The sequence below is a fragment of the Mustela nivalis genome (genome assembly GCF_964662115.1).
Source record: "Mustela nivalis genome assembly, chromosome: 14".
NCBI lineage: Eukaryota > Metazoa > Chordata > Mammalia > Carnivora > Mustelidae > Mustela > Mustela nivalis.
Window position 1 is genome coordinate 4,073,481 of NC_139033.1, and position 14,472 is coordinate 4,087,952.

Here is a 14,472-nt window from a genome sequence, read left to right on the forward strand (position 1 = left end):
TGTATTTCATTAAGCACAAGTTCCAGGTTGTTCTGGCCAGAGCCTCTGTGACTCTCTTCTCTATGATTATTTTCTATCTGAGCTCACATAAATTAGATTCCTGGATTTATGGGCCCTTTACCATTGGGCTATAAAGTAAAATAATTAATTAGTGCAGCCAATTGCAACTGTTCTGTCTCGATGTCACAGCCATCACAGGTGTGAAATATTTAGAGAACCAGTTTTCTTTCCTGACATCCATTTTTTATTAAAGATTATAAAAATAATAAATGTGCAAAGTAAAAGATGCAGGACACAAAGAATTAAATTGTAATGATTAACTGTATAAAGAGGAACACTCTTAATATTTTGCCCTAAAAATCACTTTTTCAGGGCGCCTGGGTGGCTCAGTGGGTTAAGCTGCTGCCTTCTGCTCAGGTCATGATCTCAGGGTCCTGGGATCGAGTCCCGCATCGGGCTCTCTGCTCAGCAGGGATCCTGCTTCCTCCTCTCTCTCTGCCTGCCTCTATGCCTACTTGTGATCTCTCTCTGTCAAATAAATAAATAAAACCTTTAAAAAAAAAATCACTTTTTCAGGGCACCTGGGTGGCTCAGTGGGTTAAAGCCTCTGCCTTCCGCTCAGGTCATGATTCCAGAGTCCTAGGATCCAGCCCTGCATCCGGCTCTCTGCTCAGCAGGGAGCCTGCTTCTTCCTCTCTCTCTCTGCCTGCCTCTCTGTCTACTTGTAACCTCTGTCTGTCAAATAAATAAATCTTTTTTAAAAATCATTTTTTCAATATATATATACATATGTATTGTAGGTAGGTAGGATACCTACCACACTGTAAATATCATTTTTTAAAAAAGATTTTATTTATTTATTTAAGAGAGAGAAGGACAGCATGAGCAGGGTAGAGGGTGTGGCAGAAGGAGAGTGAGAAGCAGACTCCCTGCTGAGCAGGGAGCCCAATATGGGCTTGATCCCAGGACCCCAGGATCTTGACATGAGCCAAAGGCAGACACTTACCTGCCTGAGCCATCCAGGTGCCCCTGTAAATATCATTTTCGTTATATGCTTTTCCACATCCTTAAAAGCCTTCTACAACATTATTTTTCTTTAAAAAGAAAAAGATTTTATTTATTTATCTGAGAGAGAGATCAAGAGAGAGAGAGAGAGCATAGGAGGGGAGAGAGGCAGAGGGAGAAGCAGACTCCCTGCTGAGCAGGGAGCCCAACTCTGGGCTCGATTCCAGGACCTGGGGATCACGACCTGAGCTGAAGGCAGTTGCTTCACCAACTGAGACACCCAGGTACCCCAGCATAATCTTTCAATAGCTTCTTAATAGTCCATCCATAACTATTTCCATCCATCACTTTTTGAAACAATCCCTTATTATTGGGCACTTGGGTTGTTTCCAGTTTTTCAGTATTGTAACAACACTTTGTTCTGATGAACATCCTTCAAAGTTAAAAATAATCTTTGTTTTATTCTACTTTCAGAAGTAATAGGTACTCATTGTATAAAAGTCAAACACTGCAGCAATTTAGAATCTGGAAAAGAACGTTCCCGGTAATCTCACAACTCAAAGATAACAACTGTTAAAATTAGATTTTTTAAAAATGCGTAGAATAGTCTTTCTTCTTTCTTTTTACCAAAACAGGATGATTCTGAGTTTTCCATGTCACGACATATACATCTGCTTCATTCTTTTGATAATCTTCCTGACATCCCCCCTACCTTCGCTATCTGCCCACACACATCTGTAAGCACACACTGCCTCCCCTCCACGTCCCAGGCATGAACCACAAGTGCTCCTATCTAAGGCCATCTTCTTGGCCCTGAGTCCATCTCCTCTTGTTTCTCTGATATCCAGTGTGTCAAATCCTGCATCATTAATTTCCCGCATCTCCTGGATTATTCCCATCAGTGTACAAACATCCTGCAACACTCTCCACCTTCAACAAATGCCTTCCGTACCTCTACATTCTCCTCTAGTTACCAACCCATTCAGCTCTCCTCCAAAGAGCTGTCTATGCAGTTAGCCCCCCCTCATCTGTGGATAGCCCCCCCCATCATACGTTCCAAGACGCCCTGGGGATGCCTGAACCCACAGATACACAGAATTTTCCGTATACATGTTTTTCCTGTACAGACATACCTGTGATAACATTTAATTTATGAATCAGGCACAGTAAGAAATGGACAACAATAGCTATACTAACAATTAATAATTAACCATTAGTAATAACTAACAATAAAATGGAACAAGTATAAGTGTAGAACAATTATAGAACTGTCAGAGAAGTTGTGTGAATATGATCTCTCTCTCCCAAAATATCTCATTGTGCTGACCTTCCCCTTCTTGTGATGCTCTGAGATGATAAAATGCCTGTACGATGAGACAAAGCAAGGTGAATGTCAGGCATTGTGACATAGCATTAGGGCTACTCTTGACTTTCTGAGGATAGTCAGGAGGATGCTCTGCTTCCAGACTGAAGCTGGAACCGGGGGAAGTGAAACCATGGACAAGGGCGGGAGTGGGGGTGGGGGGAGGGGAACTATCTCAATGTCTCTGATTCAGAACCATGAGAAACGAATTTTTGGTTGTTTAAAAGCCGCCCAGGGGGCGCCAGGGTGGCTCAGTGGGTTAAAGCCTCTACCTTCCGCTCAGGTCATATCTCAGGGTCCTGGGATAGAGTCCTGCATGGGGCGGGAGTGGGGGGTGGAGGGGGTGGGGGGTGGTCTCTGCTCAGCGGGGAGCCTGCTTTCCTTCCTCTCTCTGCCTACTTGTGATCTCTGTTGAATAAATAAACAAAATCTTTTTTTTTTTTTAAGATTTATTTATTTATTTGACAGAGAGAGAGATCACAAGTAGGCAGAGAGGCAGGCAGAGAGAGAGAGGAAGGGAAGCAGGCTCCCTGCTGAGCAGAGAGCCCGATGTGGGACTCGATCCCAGGACCCTGAGGATCATGACCCAAGCCGAAGGCAGCGGCTTAACCCACTGAGCCACCCAGGCGCCCCAATAAACAAAATCTTAAAAAAAAAAAAAAATCCACCCAGTCAGTGGTATTTTGTTACAGCAGCCAGAACAGACTGAGACACAGCCCATTGCCAATTGTCTCCTCCATTCACTGCACCAAAACAGCTTATCAAGGTGACCAGTGACTGCCACATGCTAACTCCAGTGATCAGTTCTCAGCACTTCCATGGATGAACTCATCACAATTCACTTTCTTCTCTTCTGAAACTCATTCTTTGCTTGGGTTCCAGGATCCCTGAGACTCTCAGAGCTCTCCTCTCTCCCTGGTTGCTCCTCCTCGGCTTCAGCTGCGTGTCCACATTTTCTCCCTGACCTCTGAAGAAGGGAGTGTCCCAGGCCTCACTCTTTGGGCCACTTCTCATAGTCTCTATTTTCACGGCTCTAAACACCACCTCTATGCCCAGGACTCCTATTTTAGTCCACTGGGGCTGCTATAACAGAATGTCATAGACTGAGGGGCTTAGAAACAACCAAAATTCATGTCCATGGTTTTGGAGGCTGGAAATCCAAGATCAGGGTGCTGACCTGGTTGGGTTCTGGTGAGAGCCCTCTTCCTGCGTTATAGCCAGCTGTCTTCTTCCTGTGTCCTCACATGCTAGAAGGAGCAAGGGACTTTCTGAGGTCTCTTTTATTATAAGGGCCCTAGTCCTATTCTTAAAAGTTCTATCCTTACGGCCGAATACTTCCCCAAAGCCCTACCTCCCCATCCTATCACACATATGTTGCAACATATGAATTTTGGGGGTGCATAAACATTCAGTCTGCAGGAAGCCCCAAATTTGTAGTCAGCCAGGAAAAAACTGGGTATACTGGGAATCCCATTTGTGGCCCTTGGCTAAAGTAGGGATGAGTCTTGCAGGACTGAGCCTTTAACCCATGGGGTTCAGTATGAACTCTGGGTAGTGTCAGAATTAAATTGAATTGGGGTGTTTGGGTGGGTTAGCTGGATAAGTGTCTGACTTTGGCTCAGGTCATTATCTCAGGGCCCTGGGATTGGGCTCTGCACTCAGCAGGGAGTCTGCTTGTCCCTCTCCCCCTCTCATTGTCCCCCTGACCCGGCTCATGCTCTCTCTCTCCCTCTCAAATAAAGAAATAAAAACTTTTTTAAAAAAGATTTTATTTATTTATTTGACAGACAGAGATCACAAGTAGGCAGAGAGGCAGGCAGAGAGAGGAGGGGAAGCAGGTTTCCTGCCAAGCAGAGAGTTCCATGCGGGACTCAATCCCAGGACCCTGGGGTCATGACCTGAGCTGAAGGCAGAGGCTTTAACCCACTGAGCCACCCAGGCACTCCAAGAAATAAAATATTAAAAAAAAAAAGAAGAAAGAAAGAAAGAAAGAAAAGGAATTGAATTATTGAACACAGAGTTGGTGTTGGAGAATTGGAGAACTGAGATGGAAAAATGACACATTAAATGTCCAAAAAACAAAAACCAAAAAACACCAGAGGTAGTCACTGGGTATTAGGACAGTGCTGGATACACAGACTTCAATAGATATAAAAATTATAGGCCACAAACAGAAGAAAAGGAAAGATGTGAATAAATGGAAAGTAACATCAAGGTTCTGGATGGGAAAGCCAAATATAGCAAGAATGAAAAAATTTTCCACATGTAAATTTATAGATTTAACACCATTCTAATTAAGATACTAACAAGATATTGTACAGAACTTGACAGAAAGATGTTAGATTATGCTTAGATAAATTATGGGGTGCCTCGGTGGCTCAGTTGGCTAAGCATCCCACTCTTGATTTCAGCTCAGGTTGAAAGACCCCTGCCCTGGAAAGTCCCCTCCCCTAGAAGATAGATAGGATAACTAACCGCTTGTTTGCTTTTCTGTGAACCGCTGGCTTTTAGGTATAAGATTAGGTTATTAATTGTGTGATTAATTGCTCTCTTGCCCTTCTGTAACTGCTTGGCTTATAGAAATAATAGGGACGCCATGATGGCATTCCTACCTTCCCCCTTCTTGTTCCCCTTTCCCGCCTCTCTCCTCCCTCGAGGGGGCCCTCAGAACCAATCAGCTTGTTCCCCCTTCCCGCCTCTCTCTTCGCGCACGGGCCCTCGGAACCAATCCGCAAACTCCAAGTATGCCTTTTTTAAAGTTTAAACTATCAACCAATCAGTTGCGCCCCACCCAAAACTTGTTTGTACCTTCCTATAAAAGACCCTGCTTCACTCCGGTCGCTGCCGAACACCCGCTGGTACCTGCGTGACAATAAACCTCTTGCTGTTTGCATCCAGTGGCAGTGTTGGATTCTTGGGTAAGGGGATCCGCGGGTCTTTCAAGGTCATGATCTCAGGTTTGTGAGGCTGAGCCCCAGGTCGGGCTTTGCCTTTGCGTGGGGCATGGAGCCTGCTTAAGATCCTCTCTCTTCTGGGTCGCCTAAGTGGCTCAGTTCGTTAGGCATCTGACTCATGACTTTTGCTCAGGTTACCATCAGGCTCCCAGCATGGAGCTCTGCGTTCATTGGGCAGTCTGCTTAATACTCTTTCTTTCCCTCTCTCTGCCCCCCTCCCCACAAAAAAGTCTGCAAATAATCAACACAACTAAGCCTTTCAGAGGTACAAATTAGGAGGAAAGTTCTAGACTGGGCTCATACAGTTCTTGCTACCACTGAATACCAAAACTCACCAAGTCAGGGATCTGGTGGCCACGGAGAGTTTGGTCAAGCAAAAGACTGGGGAGGCAGAGGTGGAGAAATCAATGTTCCAAGAAGGAGCAGCCCCTGTGAGGATCAAGCACAGGCTTTCAGACACAGAGAAGCTGGCTGAGGAGTAGTGAGAGATGAGGAGAATCTGGGGGAGGCACATGATGAAGAGCCAAGATAAGGGTGTGGAGATGGGGCTCTCTCCAGGAGGCACTTTGTCTCTCCTCCACTGCTGAGTCCCTAGTTTTTAGCCCAGAGCACCCAACAGATGTTCTGTATCTTGGAGATCTTTTCGTACCTGTGAATATGGACTTGGTTTTTGTCACATCTGCATAGTGTTCAGGCCTCTACATTTTCCCTGTGACAGGTCCCCACCGGATGGACCTGGAGGTTGCTTCCAGTTATTATTAGGGAATCACAGTCATTATTAATAAACATCCTAGCTTTTCCAATACAGCTCCTTCTGTGGCCCTTCTTCCCAAGGGCCAGGAGGGATCTTTGGATTTTTATTTGGTCCAGTTTTGCTCTCCTGGTTCCCAAACAAGCACCCTTTTTCTATTCATAGTCCCCTTAGAGACTGTGAGACTATAGTCCCCTCAGGCCTTCCCCTCCCCCCAGCCTACTCCCCTTTACAATCATCCTATTCAGAGATGATACACAGTAAACATTTGTATGGTAAAGGCAACTCAAGCTGATTTCTACTGAGCCCCTGAAATACTCAGGTCTTACATGTGGGCTCTGATTTACATTAGGGCTTCTCACTATAAGTCACCTGTGGTTCTAGAGGGAGAAAGAACATCCCTCACCCCCAACTCAGACCAACTTGTGCTGAACTACCGAGCTTTCCCCAGAGCACCAAGCTCTTTTTGGCCCTCCCAGCTTTCTTTGCACAAGGTCTTCCTTCTCTCCTCAGGACCTAGTGAACACCAGCTGGTTCTTCAGGTCTCACAAGCCACCCCCTCCAGGAAGCCTTTCCTGAATACCCACTCCAGCCTGGGTGAAGAGCCGCAGACGCACCCCATTATTTCTTGTAGCACATATCCCACTTTGATACACTTCTTTTTTAGTTCTCTGGAATAGCGTGAGGGCTGACTTTGGGTCTTGTTCACTGTTTTGTCCCTGGTGCCCACCACAGAGCCAGGCGGTTCTGTGGCTCAATACATATCTGTTGAATGAATGAACAAATGTGAAGTGCACAAGGAGGGGGGAAGCCACTAGAGTCCCAGATGCCACATACACTACCGTGGTCTCTTACAGCTGGGGAAGAAGCATTCTCTAAGGGACAAAAACCTGGCTTCCTGCAGATACCTTTAAGGAGTCTGTCACAAGACAACTGGTAACCCAAGGGAAAGGATGGAATAACAAAAGAAACTGGTCTCCAGCTGCCTCGCTCCAGGGAATGTTTGTCAGTGTGACATTCACAGAAACCCTGCACTGGGCTGACTGAGGGGGAGAGCCTGCCTCTGCCAGACAGAAGGGAGTTCAGCTACTGTGCACGTGTTAGCACTGAGCAACGTGTGGCTTAGAAACTTCTTGGCTCTGCGTTCATTTTCTTTTTTTTAACTTAAAATAATCTCTGGATATTTAATATTTATATATACATTTTTTTTTTGCCTTTAAGAAATGTTTTTATTTTTCAGGTGCTGTTACCAAATTATATTGATAGAGTTCATTAAAAATCTGCTTAGTACAAAATTGATTTGATCCAAAAACATTAGGATTCTAATAAATAAGTGCATCTTCTTGCTGCATAAAATATATATATTTTTTATGCAGCTATATATATATGTGTGTATGTATATATATATATATATATACATATATATATATATATAATTAGCACTGTCATAATCAATTCACACTGCTTCAACCCTTTGCTTGTGTTTCTGGTTTACTCTGCCATAAAATGAGTTTCAAAGGTATGTGATAGGGTGGGGACATGTTTAAGGAATAGTTCTGGGTTGAGGGTAAGGAATTTGGGGCTGAGAAAATAAAACATGGTGAACTCAAGGAGCCCATCTGCCATTTTGTACCTCAGTTAACCTTTTCTGGAGCTAGAATAACTCTTTTTTAAGTACTAGTTAATAAAGTCAACAGGTGATTAAGCACTGCTTTTTTGTTTGTTTGTTAAGTTTTTTTTTTCTTACTTTTATTTGACAGACAGAGATCACAAGTAGGCAGAGAGGCAGGCGATGCAGGCTCCTACCAAACAGAGAGCCCGATGCAGGACTCGATCCCAGGACCCTGAGATCATGACCTGAGTTGAAGGCAGAGGCTTTAACCCACTGAGCCACCCAGGTGCCCCATTAAGCACTGTTAAAAAGAAAACTACAGGGAGCCTGCTCCCCCCAACCCCCGCCTTCCTCTGCCTACTTGTGATCTCTGTCTGTCAAATAAATAAATAAAATCTTTTAAAAGAAAGGAAGAACAAAAAAAACCCACAGGCTCAAAATGGTGTCACTGAGGTTAAGACCCCAAGTCGGTAAAGCAGGACTTCTAACCCAACGGCAATTTCAACAACCACCACCCCCCCACTGAAATGTAATATTTAACCAGTAATATTTAACATGTAATATTTAACAGGGGAATTTTCTGGTTAACACTAGGAAATTTACTGATAAGCCCCTTCAGTTCCCCTCGGGAGGGTGACTTTGCCTAAAACAATGGATTCTTAGCTAATCATTTGCTTTTATCCGTTCCCTCTCTACCTTTAAAAACCTTTCCTTTTCTGTAGCCTTTTGATCTCTTATTTGCTTGCTAGACTGGATGCTGCCTGATTCAAAAATCAATTAATAAAGCCAATTAGAGAGATTGACTGACTGGCTCAGTCAGAGGTGCATGTGACTCTTGACCTCAGGGTCGAGAGTTCAACCCACAATGGTGTAGAGATTACTAGAAATAAATAAATAAATAAACAAACAAACTTAAAAAAAATAAAGCCAATTAGATCTTTAAAATTTAAATTTTTTATTTTTATTTCATAGCACCTACTATGTGCCAACATAACATGGCTGTAAAGAGAAGTGCTTCTTAATCTTTTCTGGGGGGGATGTTTTACAGATCATTGTGAATGATGAACAGCATTGCCCTATATGGTAGCCACTGGCCACATCTGGCTATTTATTTTTTTATTTTTTATTTTTTTTAAAGATTTTATTTATTTATTTGACAGAGAGAGATCACAAGTAGGCAGAGAGGCAGGCAGAGAGAGAGGAAGGGAATCAGGCTCCCCGCTGAGAAGAGAGCCCAACGCAGGACTCGATCCCAGGACCCTGAGATCATGACCTGAGCCGAAGGCAGCGGCTTAACCCACTGAGCCACCCAGGCGCCCCACACATCTGGCTATTTAAAATAATATTAACCGGGCTCGGTGGGGCAGGGGGTGGGGGTGTGGTGCTCAGTCAGTTAAGCATCTGACTCTCGATTTCGGCTCAGGTCATCATCTCATGGGCTGTGAGATCAAGCCCTGTGTTGTGGCCCCGTGTCGTGGGGCCCCACGCTCATCATGGAGTCTGCTTGAGATTCTCTCTCTCCCTCTGCCCCTTCCCCAACTCTTCGTGCTTCTCTCTCTCTAAGGAACTAAATCTTTATAAAGTAATAAAGTAATATGAAGTAATTACAATTAAATACAATTAAAAGTTCAGTATCTCAGTTGCAGTCAGTTGCAGTAGTCACATTTTGAGAGCTTGACACTCACATGGTGCTAATGACTATCACATAGAACTCAGCCACAGAATGTTTCCAGCATCACAAGAAGTTCTATTGGACAGCACTACATATATATTCTCCCTAGAATAAAGACTTTTCTCTTCACATGCAATACTTTGCATCCAACTTTAGAACCTTCACAATTTTGCAGGGTTGGGGTGGGGGTTATTCACTTGTCCCTAAGGCCCCAGAATCCAAGAAAAAGAAGCCCTTATATGACAAGCAATGTGAAGACTCCATCTCAGCATATAGCAAGTTGGGGAGCCTGGGTGGCTCAGTGGGTTAAGCCTCTGCCTTCGGCTCAGGTCATGATCTCAGGGTCCTGGGATTGAGCCCCGAATGGGGCTCTCTGCTCAGCGGGGAGCCTGCTCCCCCCCACCCTGCCTGCCTCTCTGCCTACTTGTGATCTCTGTTAAATAAATAAAATATATTTTTTTTAATTTTTAAAAAGATTTTATTTATTATTTATTTGACAGAGAGAGAGAGAGAGATACCACAAGTAGGCAGAGGCAGGCAGAGAGAGAGGGGGAAGCAGGCTCCCTGGCAAACAGAGAGCCCGATGCAGGGCTTGATCCCAGGACCCTAGGACCATGACCTGAGCCAAAGGCAGAGGCTTAACCCACTGAGCCACCTAAATAACCCACAGATGCCCCTAAATAAATAAAATCTTAAAAAAAAAAAAAAAGAATATAGCAAGTTGACAAAAATACAACAAAGCTACTACAAATTCAGTAAGGTCACTGCTTTAATTTTACCTCCTCACGTAAAAGAGGAGGTGCCTAGCTTCTGGCCACATTCAAAAAAACATCAGCTTAGGGATCCCTGGGAGGCTCAGCCATTAAGTGTCTGCCTTCAGTTCAGATAATGATCCTAAGGTCCCGGGATCCAGCCCCACACCGTGCTTCCTGCTGAGCAGGGAGCCTACTTCTCCCACTCTCTCTGCCACTCTATCTCTCTCTCAAATAAATAAATAAAATCTTAAAAACAACAATGGCAGGGGCGCCTGGGTGGCTCAGTCGGTTAAGCATCTGCCTTCTGCTCAGGTCATGATCCCAGGGTCCTCACATCAGGCTCCTCCCTCAGCAGGGATCCTGCTTCACCATCTCCCTGTATTCCTCCCCATGCTTGTGTTCTCTGTCAAATAAATAAATAAATCTTTAAAAAACAAAAAAACCAAAAAAACCAAAAAAAACAAACCACCCCATCCCAATAGCAACAACAACAATACAGCTTATTATCCAAAAATAACTGAAAAACAATGTTAAGGATTTTCTGCAGTCTCTGAAGGAGACACCAAAGAGGATTAACATTCACAACACACTGTAAATCTTCTTCAATTATCTCTCCTATCTTTTTCCTCTTCTCATCCTCCCACACATGGCACTTGCTTCCTGAAAGCTCTCTGCATCCAAACCCCCTCCAAACCTAGTCTGCTGCCGCTTCTCCCCTTCCTCCCCTGCACAGCAAAGTTCTCTGTTATGTAGCTCTGCAGAATATGTTTTATTTTACTCCATCACACGAATACAGTGCAAAGAGTTACAAAGAGAAAGCTCCCAGGGTGATGTGACCAGGCACACACTCCCCAGTGATCCAACCCTACATCTCTCCTTGGCACCCTGGACCAGTTTCTCTGAGATGACTCATTTTCCCACCAGTGGTTTACCTCCCACATCACTTCCTCTTCGGTCCACTGCTCCCAAGGACCAGAGTCTGGGAGAAACTCATGACTGAGCCTGACCCAGAAGAGAACATTTTGCTGGGATGCCAGAGGGAACTGATGTCATAGGGAAAGGGAGAAAACCGGATGGGCCAGTTCATAGAATGTTTTATCCCCAGTGTTAATTGTTTTCCTATTACTTTTTATTGGGCACTGCCCTACTCCCTAGTGAATGGCTTGCCTGCCGTGGGAAATACATTAACTCTTAACACTCTGCCAAGGTTAAAGGCTTCTTTTCAATCTGAAGATAAGCCCAACAGTGCCATTCTTATCTTCATATTAGGAATGATCAATGTTCTGGAGCTCCCATGTATTTTAGGTGAAAGCTTATCCCTGTAGAAAGGGCAGTCCTAGCCCATGTATCTGAGAACTCTGCCCATCCACCATCATCAAGTCATGCAACTGAAATTAGTGAAGGCACTAGATGTGACAGCTCACACTTCTTCTCACACTTCTTTTTTTTTTTTTTTTTAAAGATTTTATTTATTTGACAGAGAGAAATCACAGGTAGATGGAGAGGCAGGCAGAGAGAAGAGAGAGGGAAGCAGTCTCCCTGCTGAGCAGAGAGCCCGATGTGGGACTCGATCCCAGGACCCTGTGATCATGACTTGAGCCGGCTTAACCCACTGAGCCACCCAGGCGCCTCGACAGCTCACACTTCTTATCCTTCCTTATGTTCTCCACATACAACTGAACTCATCATCATTGTCCATTCCTTGTAGATTACTTTCTTCTGCTTTCCTCCCCACCTCAGAATGCTACCCATACATAAACAGTTCCGTAAGCCAAGAACTTGGAAATCAACCTGGGCTCCTCCTCACTCAGCCCCCACACCCAGTCTATCCCATGTCCTATGATGTCGTCTCCTTGGGATAACTCACCTCCTTAAGTTTCAATCTCTATTACCTTACGTCAGGCCACTGACATCTCTTGATTGGAAGAGTGCAGTGTCTACCAGCTGGGGTCTCCCTGCATTACTTCCCCATGTAACCTACTAGTCAACAGGCCATTTGGAGCTATCTCTGTTCTATTTATTTATTTATTTATTTAACAAAGAGAGAGAGCGCGTGCACAAGTAGGGGGAGTGGCAGGCAGAGGAAGAGGGAGAAGCAGACTCCTCGCTGAGCACAGAGCCCGACATAGGACTTGATTTCAGGACCCAGGATCATGACCTAATTCAAAGGCAGACATTTAACCAACTGAGCCTTCCAGGTACCTCTAACCCCTGTTCTTACCTATATGCACTTGTAGGCCCATCTGACTACACTATCATATCTTTCCAGAACAGTAAGAATCCATTGCAAAATCACAAATGAATAATGTAGTTTTTTTTTTTTAAAGATTTTTATTTATTTGACAGAGAGAAATCACAAGTAGATGGAGAGGCAGGCAGAGAGAGGGGGAAGCAGGCTCCCCGCTGAGCAGAGAGCCTGATGCAGGACTCGACCCCAGGACCTTGAGATCATGACCCAAGCCGAAGGCAGCGGCTTAACCCAATGCACCACCCAGGCGCCCTGAATAATGTAGTTTTAAATAAAGGACTCTACAAAGTCCCAGGGAGGGGCTTACAGGGCAATACACAGCAATTCTTCCTACACAGCCCCTTTGTCTCCCCCTGCCACCCACCACCCCCGCCTCATTAAGGCAGGTATTGCCACACCCGTCCCTCATTCCTTGCTTCAGCAGCGGCACTCTAGTCTAATTAGCTTTCGGTCTCCTCCTCCCTATCTCTTACTCCGTATCTCTAATCCTTTCAGCTGCCACTTCCTTCTGAAATTATCTCATCCCACCATAATGCTTTAGAGTCCTTCCTTCATGGTTACTCACTGCTCTCAGTGGAGTCCACACTCCATAATGTGGTCTACTAGGCTTTGCAAGCCCCAGACCCAGCTCCTCCTCCATCTTCCCCACTTGAACCTTCTGCCCCAGCCATACTGTAGGGCAGTAAGGATCGCCCCTGGTCTGGTGTGCTCTCTTCTATGTGGGATCTGTCATACTCCTCTTTTTCTCTATGATTAACTCCTACTGGTCTTTCAGGGCTCAACCTCAACATCTCCTCCTGGAAGCGTTCCTTATAGTCTCTTAAGATTGTATTAGGTGTTCTCTTAGAGATTTACCCTTATCATAAATGTGCCCTCTATAGCTGTTTGAATAGCAGCTTGAATACACACTTTGAGAACAAAATTGTATTACTACATGCCATGGGTCTCTTATATGGCCTAAAATTTAGCCATAATGCTGAACAGATAAGCAAAAGCTCAAAAGCATGTTCCTGCCTAGAGTCTTAGTAGCGAATGGAACCCATGAGCCCCTTAAGCATTAAGCCATAATTCTGGCCTTATTTGTGTTCTGACCTGCAAAGGTTAGTACCTGGGTTCAAAGGAAAACAAACAAACAAAAATCCACCTTTAGGGTTCCATGGATGGCCATGAATGCCCCCTAGCAATTTAGCTGTGTTCCTTCCAATTCTACACTTGACCCTCTCTCCACATCAGGGCACAACATTTTCATGTCTATGAACGCCTCTGGTGATTGCATGCTGTGAGAGCACAACATAAGCTGCATCGTTACTGTTCATAAGCAATCTTCCACCTTGAGTCCAAGTAGGCTACTTGGTTGACTACTTCTCACCCTAGGAGATGACCAAATTATCTCCAACAAGCATTTTTTGTGGGGGTGGGGAGGCTGATCTTTCCAGGCAACAATTATGTAGAAGTGGTAGGAGTCAGATAGTGGTATTAACACACCTAAACACACCCCAAAAATGGGGAGGCATCTGGGCTTCTGGATGCCTTTAGGATACGTAAGCTCCTAAAAGTCTTTGTACTTTGATTCAAGATCATATTTGGCCAGGACTCTTTCCTGCTTGATTTCTGAAGGCTAACAAAGAACAACTAGAAGCTTTACATCATCCAGAATACAACAGATGGTTCTGTTTTATTTTAGAAATAATTTATTGTGCTTTATTCCAATTATAAAAGTAGTACATGCTAATTACAGACAATTTGATAAATACAGAACAGCATAAATAAAAATATAGAAATCACTTCCAACAAGAGATATCTTCACAAACATTTGGAAAGGTATTTTGTTCTATGCTCCTCTGTTACAAGGAATGAATGTGTGTGTGTGTGTGTGTGTGTGTGTGTATTTTTTTTTTAAGGAACCTCCAATGTGTGTGTGTGTTCCCTTGAATAGAACTGGATAGTACTGCTTAATTTTTTTTTTTTTTTCAGAATATAAAAAAACTGCATACAGTTGCAGTAACTATTTTCAACTTTACAGAACTATATGAGTTCTAAAGTGAAAGTTCCCACAACTGCATTCTTTGGAGACAACTGGTGTCAACCAATTTAATAGATTCCTTGAGAACA

At 44.2% G+C, this 14,472-nt stretch overlaps 1 protein-coding gene across 1 annotated transcript in view; it reads right to left on the minus strand.

Moving 5' to 3' along the window:
- Window positions 1-14,472, minus strand: part of DYNLL1 (dynein light chain LC8-type 1) — a 33,124-nt gene that overhangs the window by 15,464 nt on the left and 3,188 nt on the right. The window contains exon 2 of the mRNA XM_082699729.1: window positions 5,658-5,751. The gene's annotated coding sequence lies outside the window, so the exon portion shown is untranslated. The remainder of the gene's footprint in view (window positions 1-5,657; window positions 5,752-14,472) is intronic.